The following is a 17,635-nucleotide window of genomic DNA, read 5'->3' on the forward strand; positions in this document are numbered from 1 at the left end:
TATTATATGATTTCAACGAAATCAATATACTTTAAACCAGGGGTGTCAAACTCAATTTTGCAGAGGGCCATATATTAAATTCAGAATGTGTCGGCGGGCCAGATTCAAATAAAAAAAAATGTACTGAATTATTATAACATTTTATTTAATAGTATACTTATAATATACGGTTGTTAAAAATCATATCAAAGTTATAAAAGAGGGTAATTATTTTGAGCTCGAGGATCCAGATACCTGACTTCTCTTGTTTTTGACAAGCTCATTGATGTCAGGTATCATATTCTTTGATTTTTTTTTAAGAATTGATTGGAGATGTTCATTTGTAAGTCTTGTGCGATGTTTGTTCTTATTTATTTTCATGACGGAAAACATCTGCTCACATAAATAGGTGCTACCAAACATGCACAGAATGCGTGCTGCATGCTTTTTTAATTCCGGGTAGTTATCCAAACTCTTGAAATATTGTGTATAAAATGTAAGTGCGTTAACCTCTTTAAATTTTTCTTTCAAAATACTGTCCGATTGAAGATCTATCAACTCCATTTGCAAATGAACTGGTGCCTGTGAAGCTTCAAAATTGAATGGATTGTTGAAAATTGGGAATTCCATTTCATTCATTTTGTGGAAGTCTTCAAAACGATTGTTGAATTCCGTGATAAGATTTTGCAGAAGTTGAGAATATTGATCCAATTTTTTTTGATCCACTGTGCCAAATGATTTTAAATGAGGGAAATGATCCAAAGTTTGATTTTTTACCTGATTTTCCCACAGCCTCAACTTTGTTTCAAAGGCTTGAATACATGAGTACATTTGAGTGACAATCAGATTTTTACCCTGTAACTTTACATTCAGATCAGTCAAGTGTTTATTCATATCTACCAAAAAGGCACAATCAACCCACCAGTCATTGTCATAATCAATTGGGTTGCCTTTTTCTAACATGAAAGCTTGAATAGGGTCACATAATGCAAAAAATCTTTCTAAAACTACTCCTCGACTGAGCCAACGAACTTCGGTGAAATAAGGGACATCAGAAAACTTTTCGTCCAAATCTTGTAAAAACTGCCTGAACTGTCGGTGATTTAGTCCTCTGCTCCTTATAAAATTTACTATTTTAATTATAGGTTGCATGACATGGTCCATTTTTAAATGTTTGGATGCCAATGATTCCTGGTGAATTATACAGTGAAATCCCACAAAATTTCCTGATGTTTTCTGTTTTAATTTAGTTACAACGCCCGAATGTTGGCCAACCATGGCAGGAGCGCCATCCGTAGTTGTGCTGCTAAGTATATTCCAATCGAGTCCATATTCTGCCATCAAATGCTCCAATGCAGAATAAATATCATTTGCTGTTGTAGTACCTGTCAATGGAACGCACTTTAATAGTTCTTCAGTTATTTCAAAGTTACTGTTAATACCTCGTATAAAAACAGCAAGTTGAGCTGTATCAACAGTATCAGTGCTCTCATCAACAGCCAGTGAAAAGTTTGTAAATTCCTTAATTTTCTCCTTCAGTTGAAGAACCAAATTTTGAGATAAATCATTTATTCTTGAAGCAACAGTGTTTCTTGACAGCGAAATATTTTGAATTATTGAATTTTGAAATGGAAATGAAACATCGGTAACTTTCAACATACAGTCTTTAATAAAATCACCATCAGTGAAAGGTTTTGATCTCTTCGCGATTTCTAATGCAATAATAAAACTTGATTTCAGGACATCTTCGCTCTCAGTATTAGCTTTAGTAAACATCGATTGTTGACCTTGAAGTTTAGATTTTAAAGATGACAACCCACGTAGCAATTTTTCGACGCATTGGTTGTCAGTGCAAACAAATGCACTGTATACAACGTTGCCTGAGAGCATTTTCAGTTGTTTCGGCCAACGTCCCCTACCCCGACTGACATTACGATGTTACAACCTTTAGTTATACGGGCAACTAATTTATTACCATTGTGTCACAATGATTGTGACAATACATAATATCACAGTTCAGTGTGGTTCAGTTTTTTCAACAATCACAACGAGTTAAACTCTAAACGATGCTAAACTAATTTACGCCCTGGCCGACTCTGTAGTTGTATATAGTTGGATATAGTTGAGTGAGGTGACACGTTTGCGGCAACTAGGAGAAAAAGAATTTACTTTATAACCTTATTTTTTTCTTATTATTATATATTTTATTTTGATGGAAATTTTCGATTTATTTAACAACCTGTTTAGTTGTTTTTTTAATAGCTGGTTTCCATTCCATTGTTTTATCAGTAGATTTGAGATTTGATAACCTAATCTTTGTATCAGCTTTCGTAGACAGGGTTGCCAGGTCAGTTTTTACTCTTTCAGTAGTTTTGTTTTCACAAAATCAGTAGATTCTTTTTAGGCCATGTAAATATACAGTAATACAGTGATATGCACATCCGTCCTAAATGTCCCAAGAGGAATTCCACAAAATTGGAAACCTAATTATTCCAAACCACCAACTGGTAATTACCATTTTTTAGCTAAAATCTACTAAATCAAAAACTGAAATATACTTAAGGATTTTTGGGATTTTTTATAATAAAAACAACAGCTAACTTAAGGGATAGGCGCAAAATGTCGTCTGTTAAAATGTTCAATGTATTTTAAATGTTTTCATTTTTTGCGAATCCTTAGAAAACTAATAAGTATTTTTGAAAAATTTAAACGCACAAAGAAAGATTACGTTATTACCGAGGACCGAAAGTCCCTGAAAAACTTCTATTATGTTTATTTTAATAAGTGACAGGGGTGAAAAAAAGAAAAAATTTAGTGTGACTTTTAATTCCAAATATCTCGTTCAAAAGAAACGTTTTGGTTTTTCTAAATAATGCAGTCTTTCATTCTGCATTTAAATTTTTCAAAAATATTTTCTGATATCTTTAAAAGCACCATAAATACATTAAATTTATACACAACATCTTTAACATAAATTTTGACTTTTATATTAAAATTTGATTTTTTTAATTTGCATATTTTTTGTCAAAAATGTCATAAAAAAAGGAGCGCGTGTGTTTTTTAAAGGTGAAATATCCATATTTGACGGTAATCTGAGATGCGTTTATAAATTTCACATCAGGTAATAAGTCTTTAATGTATTTATATAAATTTAAATACCGAATACGATGTCAAAACAGTTTACTTTTTGGTTTTCGCATTCACCATACAGGTGTTAAAAATATAGGTAAAAAAACATAACTAGTCTGACTCCTTGAGCAACCATTGCACGCGCAGGTGCTTTTTATAGTCGCTTCAGTTGTCTTATGCAACCCGTACGAAACGATGTTGCTTAAACAGGAGGTTGCCTAGGCAACGTTAAGACAACTCAAAAATCGTCCACCAAATCAGTGCAGAATAGGGTCGTCTTCTAGGCAATAACAACGTTGTAAGAAAACGTTGCCACGCGGTAGATAACGTTGTCGCGTCGACAAATTGCTACTTGGGAATCTGTCCATTCTTATTTTTTCAGTGTAACAATCGAATTTTGATTTATGATTCGTATCATAGTGTCTCTTCAAGTTAAACTCCTTACAAACAGCAACTGTTTGATTGCAAATCAAACACAGTGGTTTACCTTTCCATTCTATGAAAAAATATGCATTTTCCCATTTAGACTGAAAAACTCTACGTTCATTATCAACTTTACGTTTTTGTGACATTATGCCGAAATCGTAACAAATATGGAACTCGACACAATTATGGATATCGCACACGCACGACACAAACAAATGTACAATACCTTCTCAACCACTACTTCGCAACTGACTCACGTGACACGTCGACGCACTTCTTTTATATCGATAAGGAAGGTTCTAGTCTAGACTCGAAGCGCATGGAAGATTCTATTGTTCTCAACAAAAATAATAGGGTGTTTCCGCTAAGAGATGGTGTTACTGTCTATCTCTCTCGCTTGTCTAGGCACGCGCTGCCTTTGAAATGACTTATAAATGTAGTGTAGTGTACGCATTTTAAAACTTCCGTAGAGCAATCGAGTGAAGTCTAAAAGCTCTAAAAAACATGATTCTTCTTTCTGTGACACATTGCGATCGCGGGCCGTATTGGTATGGCCCGGGGCCGGATGCGGCCCGCGGGCCGTATCTTTGACATGACTGCTTTAAACAGTTTCTCTACTACTTTCCAAAAATTTTTATTAAAACAATACCAAAAATTAAAAAAATAAAAGGATAAAACACACACAAACACATTGAAAAATGCAACAAATGATTTCTGAACAATAATTGTTGCCAAAAATTTTAATTAAATACGTATTTTCTGAAAAAAATTATATAATAATATACTTAAAATCATAAAATCTATAAAAAAAATAAAAATATGATATAACTTGCATTGGGCTTGAACCTACTTCCCGTGTATCCCGCCGTACGAGAGTCGAAGCGATTTCAAACTGCACCTAATTCGCGTATACGTCATGTGGGAATATACACAAACTGAACAACTTTTTGACATTTTGTTTATATGAATTTTTATTAGTTTGATTTTTGTCGAATTAAAATACAACAATATATAGAGTAAGAAAACGATACATTAGATGAAAATTTGTAGAAAGTTTGTTCGTAATCAGATAATGTAAATTAAAGCATTGCCTACTAGGGGTATAGCATAGCAAGTATAAGGTAAGTACATTATTTTATTACATTTTCCAAATAGGTATGAAGATAATTTTTTATTGGAATACAACTGAAACATTTGGAATTACGTACCTGTGGCTTTTCAAAACTATTTAAAAAGTCACTATAATTATAAATTTGATTTTATTTCTGTCCTCACAACAATAAAATCTAATCTATTATACAACATTTTTGTTTACCGATAACCTCCCTATTGAACAATTATTGACAGATCATTTCAACACCCAATCAGAGCCCGTATAAAGACTAATACCAAACTGTCGGTGTGCGCATGCGCGCAGATCAATATAAATTCACCCTCAATCTCAATCGCGCCTAAAGAAGTATAACTTCAAAAATTTACACCGGAGTATGGTTACACTGACCTCTAATGGGGAACGATATAATGAATGAAAAAGAATTTCGACAACGAATCAAATAATCTGTTAACCGAGGTACTCAGTACCAAACGGCGCCGCTAGGAAAATATTCCAATAATGCGTCGGAGATTACCCATATTATATGAAACGTTTTGATGGGAAATAAGTCACAATTTTACTAAAAAAATGATTTTAGAAAGTCTGACTTAGCATACCTACCTAGAAAGTCCTAAGGGATCATTTTGGCCCCCAGTTCTTAAATCAATAAAAACTCAGTTTAAAGAAATTTTATCAATTCTAAATGATAGAATCTGATTTTATTTTTTAGTTTCATTGTGTAACACATTCGAACACTGGGAACACCATACAGTTTGCAGTTTTTGAAATTTACCACACATTGCCTTGTTACAGCCCTGGTACTAATTGGAAGTATGATTTCCTTTACAAAATATTTTCAACTGACATTATTTTTTTCGTTTTTGGATAGTAACGTTGGTCGATAGTTGTTGTTAGAACCTGTGTAGCTGGGTGTAGTACCAGATTTCAGGAGGCAACGTATGGGCGAGCCCATAATTCTTCACAGAGCTAACGAATAAAATTATGAAGACTGAGTCCACTTCCAGCTACTTCTTTATAAATAATCCATGCATTTATTGCTCCTAAGTCAAGAGTATTATACAACACGTGCATAGGCCATCGTCTTGAAGCAACTTTTGTAGTAAAAAGACGCGCCATTTGGTCCTCTATACCAACCCTGTATTTGGTTTGTTTACAAAAATGTACTGTTTCAGGAATTTTTTTTTCCAAGGACAGCAACATCCACTGATTGATGTAACATGCTAAACAAAATCACGGTTTTGCCACTCTTTTATGGGTATTCAGTAAGTGCTCAGAATGTCTTGGGTTCAACGCATTTCAAACAGAGAAGTCTCAAACAGAGTAGGTCAAGGCGAAGGTGACTTAATGAAGATGATAAAAAAGAGAAAACTTGAATATCTGAGGAATATAATGAGAGGTAGCAGATACAGGATGTTGCCGTTAATACTCAATTGAAAGATCGACGGAAAAAGAGGAATTGGTCGAAAGAAATATTCATGGTTCCGAAACCTTCGTCAATGGACTGGCTTATCAGCAGATAAATTGTTACATGCCGCACAAGATCGAGAACGATATCGGCAAATTGTTATGGAAGCTACTCACGCCTAAAAATTTGGGCACGGTACTTAAAGAAGAAAGAAGTAAGTGTTATTTTTTCGTCGCTCTGGAATAAGTATAAGGGTAACAGGCAGTTTTCTATTTTCACACTTTACGCTTAGAAAATCTTCCCTTCTGTTGCGATTGAAGGTATCCACAGGACTTGCTGATTTCTTTTATAATACCTTGGCCAATTTCAACGAAGTGAAGTAGTTATCTGTCGTAACATTTTTGCCCTTTCCCCAGTTGATTTTCCATTATCCGCAAAACAACGTGTTCACCAACAATTGTACATTCTTTATTGCGTAGATTATCAGTACCATTACAAGGGTAACCATTTACAATAAACAAACAACAAACACAAATAAATATAATGTTACCTGTCCGACAGGAATTTGAAAGAAAGACTCGTCGAATTTCCGAAAAAACGCTAATAACTTACATAGGGCCAATTTTGCCCCTTCAGACTTCTACGGTAGACCTGTTAAAAAAACCATTTAATAAATTTAGTAAACAATATTTTTTTGTGTTAAACAAGGCTTTGCATCAAAATAATAAAAGTCATAAAATATGAAATTATTATTGCCTCGAATAGGAAAACTACAATAACTTCAATTCGCAACAGGAGCCAAATTGGCCCTCCGGCTTTCTAGTGTTAACGTTTCGACGTCCAAATCGGATGTCGTTGTCAAAATACAAAAAATATTAATGAATTAAACAAAAATGTTGTTGCTTAGTAAAAAATTCTTCTATAATTTATTTAATCTGACTCATTTATATCGGCAATTCAGACATACGAGTATATTATACGTTTTAAAGTAGAAGACTTTAGAGTTGCGTTTCTGGGACGACTTTACTGAAAGATAGTTAACTCGATTACATGAAATCGACCCCAACTCAAGAAACTCCGTCACAAAAAAATTATAACCTGTGATTTGTAGGTATTTAAAAATACCACCAAATGCAACGGTGACAGTAAAATTCTCGCGTTAGAGTTTCCATAGTAAATCGCGAAGGAAAAACCAGGAAAAAACCTCGTGATACTATCCCGATATCGTGAGTATTAGGTCTTACTTTTGTTTACTCTCAAAACTAATACCAAATTCTGACCATAATATGTACATATATGTTATTTTAAATTATAAGTAATATTAATAATATATAGATATATAAATAATACCAAAATATAAAATCTGTTCGAGCTCGATATGTTACTGACTTACTAAACATGGTATTTTTTTCTACTAACTTCCTATTTTAGTATGGGTAACCACATTATAGGATGTGGATAATTATTAAACTAATTTTCAGCCAAATTGCAACATTGTCGTGTCTTCCAAAAAGCTTAGAATCATTTAATTCAGCATGGTTCAGTTCAGTATGATTTGATAAATAATTAGTTAAGACATTCTAGAGAAAGATACTTAGAAGAGTATACAGCTGGATGCAAGAGGAAGACAGCACATGGAGGATTAGCAGAAACGACGAATTTGATTAATTAAACAAAGGGTATGATATTACAAGATTTGTGAAAGGTCACAGTGTCATAGCTGGTACATGTTCAGAGATAAGAAGATACAAAACAACAAAGAAAATATTAAAATGGAAGCCGATAGGAAAACAAAAAATGGAAAGCCCAGAACGAGATGGTCGTATGACGTAAAAGACGATCTAAAAACTATGAATGCAAGATAATGGGGGAGAAGGGTACAAGAGAGGTCTGAATTGAAGGACATAGCCAAACAGACAAAGATCTACCCAGGGTTATGATGCCAAAAGAAGAAGAAGAACCTCAGTACTTTGGTGAAAAACAAACTATCCGCTTTAATAACAAAGGAATTATATTCGCGGACAAACAGACGGACGGACATACACGCATTAAACCGGAAGTATATGTTTAGGGAGTTCTGATGGGGTAGTGATACGTCTCAAATAGCCTCTCCTACTCAAATGTCAACCTCACCTTCACGTTGGTGAACCCTGTTACCACAAACGAGGCTCTGACGACCGAGTATCAGCGGAATAACTGTAACAACTGGAATTAAGAAAATGTAATTCCGATAAAAACCGGCCAACATGTCTTGGAAAGCTCGGCAGGTTTTAAAATCACGCCAAATACCCCCTAAAAGAAAATGAAAATGTCATTATCTAAAAGTGAAGTACCCCAGGCGAGTAGAAAAAGCTTCCAGAATCTTGCACTAAACTGATAGTCTGTCCCACGAATTCGGATTCTGGGGGGGACAAGATTATGACAAGTAAGCATACCAAACCTAGAAAACCCTTAACACTCGACGTCGCTACATATAATGCTAGATCCCTGGCAACTGAAGAACGAATCATAGAGATGGAAGCAGAAATGTCGAAAATTAAATGGGAGGATGTGATAGGCGTTAGAGAGGTAAAACAGAGAGGAGAAAGCCTGAAAAAGCTGAAATTAGGTCATTTATTCTATCAGGTCGGTAGTGAAACTGAAAAAACGGGAAGCGATTGCTTCTTTGTATATAGAAAATATGAAAGCAACATCATATCAGTAAAAAATTTCTCTACTAGAGTAGCTTCTTTAACCTTAAAACTAAATGAACGGTATGCCTTAAAAATCGTACAGGTATATGTTCCAACAAGTGGCCATGCGGACTACGAAGTAGAGGAATTCTACGATGACATTTCTCTAGCCTTAAATGATACAACAACACACTATACCATAATATGCGGTGACTTTAACGCTAAAACGGGGGGAAAGGCAGACGATACAGAAACATTACTAGGAAAATTTGGTTTTGAAGATAGAAACGAACGCGGTGAAACTTTACTTAGTATCCTGATGGAGAAAAATCTATTCCAAATGAACAGCTTCTTCTACAAAAAAGAACATCGTAGATGGACATGTCAGAGCCCAAATGGAAAAACTAGGAACGAGATCGATTTTATAATCACCGACAAGAAGCAAATCTTTAAAGACGTTACAGTTCTAAACCCGTTTGCAACAGGTAGCGAACACAGAATGGTAAAAGCCTCGATAGAAATAGACCTTGGAAAAGAGGGATACCGCATGATCAAAAAGAAGTCCACAACTACCTGGACCAAGCCTAAAAATATAAATGCATTTGAAAAACATATCTACAGCATTCTCGAAAGCGATAGGAATACAGACCTAAATGTTAACACCCTTAATGACATTATAATAGAAGCTATAGAAGAGAGACAGAAGATACACTGCCAAAAGACATCACATAACAGAAGAATAAGCCCCCAAACACAATAATTAATGAAAGAGCGGAGAAAAATGCAAAGTAATAGAAGTAAAGAATACCATGAACTTGAGAGATAAGTAAAAGAATACAAAAATATATTAGGACGGACAACCGAAAATATAAAAACGAACAAATTCAACAAAAAATTGAAGATAACAAGAGCCTCAAAGTTTTAAGAAGACAATTAACAAATGGCAAAAAAGAAATAACGAAATTAAAGGATAGAGATGGAACTATCATCATTAACAGAGATGAATTATTAAGGGTAGTAGAAGACTTCTATACAGAACTATAAAACAGCCAACAAAACCATGATCAGCCACTAGAAGATTCAGGAAAAAGGTTAGTCAACCAAGGATCGGAATTGATGCCTGATATATCAATAGACGAAATCAGGAAAAATGAAAAAAATGAAGAAAATGAAAACATTTCATGAGAAAAATGAAAAGAAATAAAGCTCCGGGAGAAGACAATATCGTTATAGAAGCCGTAAAGATTGGAGGAGACAGACTTTTAAACAACATAAAGGAATTGTTCAACTTATGTCTGCACCAAAGTGAAACACCTACAAGATGGCACAGTGTACTTACCATCTTATTACACAAAAAGGGCGATCCAACATACCTCGATAATTACCGGCTCATAAGCCTATTAGACTACCTCTACAGGTTATTCACAAGAATAATAACAAATAGACTGGAAACAAAATTTGATTTTTACCAACCAAGATAACAGGGGTTTTAGGAAAAACTTTGGCACTAACGACCACCTACACTGCATAAAAGGAATTATAGAAAAGTCTATCGAATACAACCGACCATTGGTCCTGGCTTTCGTAGACTTTCGCAAAGCATTTGATACGGTAGAAATTAACAGCATAATGAGAGCATTGGAGAAAAGTCGTATAGCTTATCGGTACTCCAAACTGATAGCGAACATATACAATAATGCAACCATGACCGTCCGACTACACAAAGATACCAAATCTATAAAAATCAAAAGAGGAATTAGACAGGGAGACACGTTATCTCCCAAAATATTTACGGCAGTACTTGAACATGCTTTCAAACAATTGGAGTGGGACGCCAAAGGAATAAATGTCGAAGGTGAAAAGCTCTCCCACCTACGATTCGCAGACGACATAGTTCTTATAACAGACAACTTAAAAGAGATTAGAACCATGCTTACTGAGTTAGATTCCACCTGTAAAAAAGTTGGTTTAAACATAAATTTTCTTCTTCTTCTTCAAGTGCCATTCTTTAGCCTTTGCTTTATTTTTGGTTTTTCTTTAGTCAGAATTTTCTTCGCAGGACTTATTATCGCCATTTTTACGTTTTGCCATTTTTTATCTATGTTTTTCGTTGGCTGAGATGTTTCTTTTTCATGAAGTATTTTCAAATTATTATTAATACATCTTTGCAGTTCCGCCTTTACCTCCAGGTTACATAAATGACTGACGTCTATCTGGTTTGCTCTTCTTTTCTGCTCCAATCTTCTAGTTTAATACTCATTTGCGCTATTAGAAGGTTATGGTCTGAATAGACATCTGCGCCTGGGTAAGCCTTAACGGATTTTAAGGAGTTTCTGTATCGTTCGTTTATCAGTAAAAAATTAATCTGGTTTCGAATTATCATTTGGCCATTGTCCTGGGGTGATTTCCACGTAAAAAGTCTTCTCTTTGGTAAGTTGAAGAATGTATTAGATACAATCATGTTACTCTCCTGACAGAATTAAAGCAGTCTGTCACCTCGTTCATTTCTTTTACCGAGTCCGTATTCTCCTACATGTTTGCTACTTTTTCCTTTACCAATTTTTGATTTAAAATCACCTAGAATTACGGTGATGTCTCGTGGTTTCGTCGATTTTAATACTTGATTGATTTCTGACTGCATCATAGACTTAGATACCAAAACCCGCTACGCCGTGTCTGTGTTGAGTACTACTGTTTCCGGAGTAATATGCTATGCCATTTGTTGTCGAAAAACATAAATTTTAGGAAGACATAATACATGACAAGCCTGGTACCAAGCGAAATTCCAAAAGTCGACGTCAACGAAATAGCATTGGTCCATCAATAAATAATATAAATACTTAGGGCATGAAATCCAAATTGCCAGGGACAATCAAACTGCTGAATTGCAGAGAAGGATCACCTTAGCATGGACCGCATATGGAGCTCTATCAGACATCTTCAAGACCAATTTGCCAAATTATTTGAAAAGGAGGACGTTCAACCAATGTGTGCTTCCAGTCATGACTTACGGCGCCGAAACATTATCGTTAACCCAGGCCACAGCAACGAAACTTAGAGTGGCCCAAAGAAGGATGGAACGGTCACTACTTGGACTGACTCTCCGATATAGGGTCAGAAACGAAGAAATGAGAAGAAGGATAGGCGTCACAAATGTGATAGAGCGAGTAGCATGGCTGAAGTGGAACTGGGCGGGCCATGTAGCCAGAATGAAGGACGGGAAGTGGACCCAAAAAATTACAGTGTGGAGACCAAGAGAAGACAGAAGAAGTAGAGGTAGACCACCTACACGATGGGCAGACGACGTCAAAAGGATTGCTGGGAATTGGTTGCAGAAAGCCCAAGATCGACAAAACTGGAAGAAATTAGGGGAGGCCTATGTTCAACTTTGTTTGCAGAAGGATGCAGATGATGATGGATGATGATATATTTGTTGTAGTCTTGCTAATGTGCGTCGAATAATATATTGCTTGTACTATTTCGGTGAATTTACAACACCACTTCCAGTTGCAACTCTGAAACCTTCCGGTCCAACGTCAAATTTCTCCTTTAGTACCTTAATGTTTGGGTTATAAGCTTTCCGATTATGACACCTTATTTGTTATTCTATCTGTCCCAATAACGGAGGACAAGTTTACGGACGGAACAATATAATTAAATATCAAAAGTCAAAATCAAAGTTGGCTAAAAACATTTATATCGGTTTATAAACCGGCGATACACCCTTCCCGCTTCCTGTGCTCCTGCATACTTAACTTCCTCAATTCTCACCACCGCTCGGAAGAATCCCCAAACATTACGGCCCAAACGGAGAGCGCGAAATTACGATATGGCGATCTAGGCGCACTCTCGTAGCGGTCTCGCGAACTATTCGCCGCGTAGTCAGTCGCAATGGCAATCGCAAACGCGCGATGCCGACAAACACAGTTCACAGATCACTCTTGTCGTCAGTGGCTGCCGCGGTATCTCCTGATACTATTTCTTCCTGCAATTAAAGCGACCAGCCACGTTCTTGTTACACGGTAACTTACGGGCCGGACGTCGCTAGTCACGTGTGTGGCTACCTTGGTGGATTTTCTCGGCCTTGACGCGGATTCTTCTTGGTGGAAGTTGGATGATCGTTATTTTCCTGTCTTGTGGTGTTTGTTATTGTTGATAAGTTTGAAATGGAGTTTTTGACATGTGTTTATTTGTGATTGAATAAAGTTTTTGTTGTGTGTTTTGTTAATTGTGACTTTTGGGCACATTGTTTTGGCTATCTCTTGGATTTGTTATTGTTTTGGTGAGTAGGATATTTCATTGAAAAGGTTTTTTATATATTTAAAAAGAATAAAAATCTGTTAAAGACCAAAATATTTTTCGTCCATAAAAATGTAGCCAAATAGGTTGTAGTAAAATCGGCAAATATAGGACAAGATATTGATTTAAGTGTCATGAACTTCGAAGAAATCAAATATCTGTTAACCAATATATCTTTTGATTATGCATTGATTATGCAATACGACCCGTTTTCTGCATGTATTAATAAATCAACTTAAATAGTCAAACCGGTTTAAAAAATTCTATCCACAAAAAGTGCAGTAATTGCATGATATTTTATATAGAAATTTTGTACTTGGTACTAGGTTATAATCCGGTACTGACAAAACCAAACTATACAGAACAGTTGTTAATATTATATCAATATAGTTTTTTATATTATTATTATTGTATTACCATAGTACTTAAATTTTTTAATAAAGCTGATGTTGATTGAGACTACTTGACTGACTACTGTCCAAGCCGAAAAAAATTATAGTTTTTTCATGTATATGTATACTTCACAATAACTTAAAAAAGTGTAAATAAAATGGCAACTAAAATTATCCAAAAACAATAAATATATCACTACCAACCATATTTTTAACGGGAATAATACAACTAGGTACTTCATTGACAATATTATCTAGTTTTTTAGCGAACACATAAATATCTTTAGGTCATACAGGATAATTTGTAATTATTGGAACATACACAAAAATCAGGTTATTTTTATAAATTTGTATTAAAATTGACAAAAAGTCATAGTCTTTGACCAGAAATATTATTTTATTTGTTATTTTACATTTTTAAACAGAGGACATCGCATGGATGATTCCTGAAGATGAAATTAAATCAAAACGTTTTAGTAATTTTATATGACGTCAACATTATTTTTACATAATGTTGCTACTCTTTTTTAAATAGGTACTTTAGTTGTAACCATGTTCGAGAAAAACGCAATTGAACAGTTCAGAGTACCAGACGAATACTATTTAAATTTCTTCGCCTGTAAAATTATTTTGACATGATATTTCAATCGAAATAGTAATTATGTAGTCCATAGAAATACGGTAAAATGTACCCTATTAAGGACTTTGACCCCGTCAGCTGTCTGCCAAGTTTGTTGAGTTTTATGAACATAGACGACCAAAACCTCTATGTTTTATACACCCTAAAAATGCACAATTTTAACACCTTTCGACTACCAGTAATAAGTAAAGTATTTTGAACGCATTTGTAGGTAATAATTTGATAAACCACGTGTAAAGCTTCAAAAAGGTGATTTATAAATATTTATTTTCTAATTTGTTATCTTAGGAAACTGTAAAAATCCAAAGAGTTCTTAATTTGAAATCAATCTTAATAACTACTATTGTAAAAGTTAACCTTGATATTGGGGGAAATGTTTGGTCTCATAGTGTTAAAAAACAGTTGGTCTAAAAGTACTCATTTTATTTATCACAAATAACTTTTTTTTGAAATGCAAGTCAGAAAAAATTTACTTAGGTACAACTATTCTAGGGATACCATAAGCAACAAAGGCTCTCAAAATAATTAAAAACAAAACAAAAAAAAAAACAAAATAAGAAAATATTGCAACTTGATTACAAAAACATTGAAATTTTTTGCTTATAAACAACTTTAATATTGTCCTATAGATGAGCGAAAAATTATTGTTTTTCTTCAAAAAACTAACAAATTAAAAAAAATTGTCTTACAATTATTCTGGACGAAGTTAGTCTCTTTTTAAAACGCTTTTCTTTACTTCAATAGTTTGGATCAAATATTTAGACGTTAATTTGACTGACTTTTCTTCAATGAAAATGAATGAAAATTTGCAGACATATGCATTTGCGGGAATAATACACGAAGAGTCAATAAAAAAAATTTATGTTTACTAACTGTTTCAATAGAAAAAAAAAACGATTTTAATGGAAAATGCTTAAATTCTCTTGTTTTTTACAATGAAGAAACTTGAAACTTTTACAGATTGTAGCTAATTATATGAACTATACATAATTTCACTTTTTACGTTAATTGTTTACGTTGTGCTTCATAAATAAACAATAAACTTTCAAACTGTTTGCCGAATCCGACTAATTTTCATGTTTGTACATTATATGTTTTGTCATTGTCATTGATTAGAAGGTAGTTGTTGTGAACGCACGTGATTTGTTTTGATCGTATAAAATTGTCGTTTTGAGTGGGTAATTGTAATCCTAGTTTGGTGAAATTTTTACACAGTGTCTGTTACCCCAAGATCTACAAGTGTGAGTACTTTATTTTGTTCTTATGCATCGCTAAAATTAAAATATTTGCGATTATTAAGTTCCCATATTGCAATAGGTACTTGTCTATCAGTTATCGGAAAAAACTGGTATAATCAATTTATCATTAACGAGCTTCCAAACAGTTTACTATATTTATTTTCGTTCACGTCAACAAAGGAAGATACAATGTCTTTATGTCCGAATTGTAAACAATCTACTGCCAATTCGCAAACGATAAAATGTTCAGGTTGTACAAAATTACTGCATACTTCATGCATTGGTTTGCAAAGTGATGACGCTAGTCGTATCACCCGTATGAGAAGTAAAAATATAAAAGTAATATGCAATATATGTGACACCGCTGATGACAAATTCGAAGCATTAAAAGAATTTCTTACAAATCTTATTGAAAATAAAATGCAGGAATTGGAAAAGAAATTTGCTTCAGTTAACTCATCGGTAACATCAGAGGCTCATGAAGACATAATTCAGGAGGCAGTTGATCGCATAAATCGTTCACATAATATAATTCTACATAATGTCCCAGAAACCAACTCTTCTCTTGAGGACAAAAAAAAGGTAGATGAAATACTAACGTCAATACAAGGTAATGATGGGAATCAATGCAACTCAATACATTTACACAGAATTGGTAAACCTTCTAACAAAGCACGTCTAATTAAAGTGACTTTTTCATCATCATTACATGCCAAGTTTATTTTACGTAACAAGAAAAAATTAGCAACAACCGCACACTCAACAATTTCTATTTCTGATGACAAAACACCTACGCAAAGAGCTAAGTTAAAAGAACTTCGTACTGAGCTGAATCAAAGAACGGATAACGGAGAAAAGGATTTGACTATTAAGTTTATAAGAGGCAAACCCACCATTCTAAAGAAACAGTTAAACTGAATATCTCCAACAGCTCTAGGACATCTGATCTAGGTCACCGAGAACTCACCTGCTACTACCAAAATGTTCGCGGTTTAAATAGCAAAATTCATCTGTTTAATCGTAATATAAGTGACTGTGAATATGATCTAATAGCTTTAAGTGAAACTTGGCTACACAGTGATGTATTAAACTCTGAATTATTTCCTAGTAATTATATTGTTTTCCGAAAAGATCGCAAATTTCAGGAGGTAAATAAGAAGCGGGGTGGTGGTGTATTGCTTGCGTTACAAGATTTTATTATTTCGGAAGTTATAGACACCTCTGCATTTGATTTACAATTTCCGTTAATTGATTTGCTTATTGTTAAATCTCAAATTAAATTTAAGAAATTTTATGTACTCGTGATTTATTTACCAGACAAACTGACTTTACAAGAATTTGAATATTTTTTTGAGTGCTTGGAACAACTTGATTATTTACATAACGATGTCTTAGTGTTAGGTGATTTTAACGTACCTAAATTTATAGAAAATGACACTTCCGATGATAAAACTTCTATAATTTTAAGTTTCTTGCACTCTTTTGGTATTGGTCAATTTAATGGGGTTGTAAATCACTTAGGTAGATCGCTAGATCTAATAATGTCACATTTTGCCTGCGAAGTAATGCGTGACATGTCCCCGTTAGTCTATGAAGATTCCCACCACCCAGCTCTTATAATTAATATTACGAATATTTTTGTAAAGGAGTCTAGGTTCAGGTTTGGTTCTGACCAGGTAACTTACAACTTTAAAAAGGCAAATTTTTGTGATTTATATAGGGAATTGTATGAAACGGATTGGGCTTTTCTAGATGATTCTTCTCAAGTTGATAAAGTTGTAGACAGTTTTTATAATAGAATTTTTCTTTTATTTAATAAGTATGTTCCTGTCTACAAAAACTTCAGCCACACATATCCACCTTGGTTTGAAGCCGATATTATTCGCTGTATCAAACTAAAGGTTAAGCACAGGAACAAATTTAGATTACATAAAAACCACTCTGATCTGCTTGAATTTCAGCGCCTAAGACATCTTTCAAAACTAAAAATTAAATTGGCATACAACGAATACATCGAAAATATACAATTATCCCTTTCTGTAAACCCTAGAAAGTTTTGGTCATACGTAAATGCTAAAAATAACACTTCACGGATTCCTGGTGAAATGAAATATCAAGGCATTGCTACTTCTGAACCACAAAATATCGTTGATATCTTTGCTGAATACTTTAATGATGTTTATCAAGCAGGTAATATACTAACCAGTAATAATGTCTTAGCGGTCAACACTGAATGTCTAAATTTTTATCCTGTTCAAGAAACTGAAATAATTCTAGCCAGCAAAAAATTAAAAAATAAGATGACTTCTGGACCTGATAAAATACCCTCTTTTTTTATTAA

Source organism: Diabrotica virgifera, chromosome 4, assembly GCF_917563875.1.
Source record: "Diabrotica virgifera virgifera chromosome 4, PGI_DIABVI_V3a".
NCBI lineage: Eukaryota > Metazoa > Arthropoda > Insecta > Coleoptera > Chrysomelidae > Diabrotica > Diabrotica virgifera.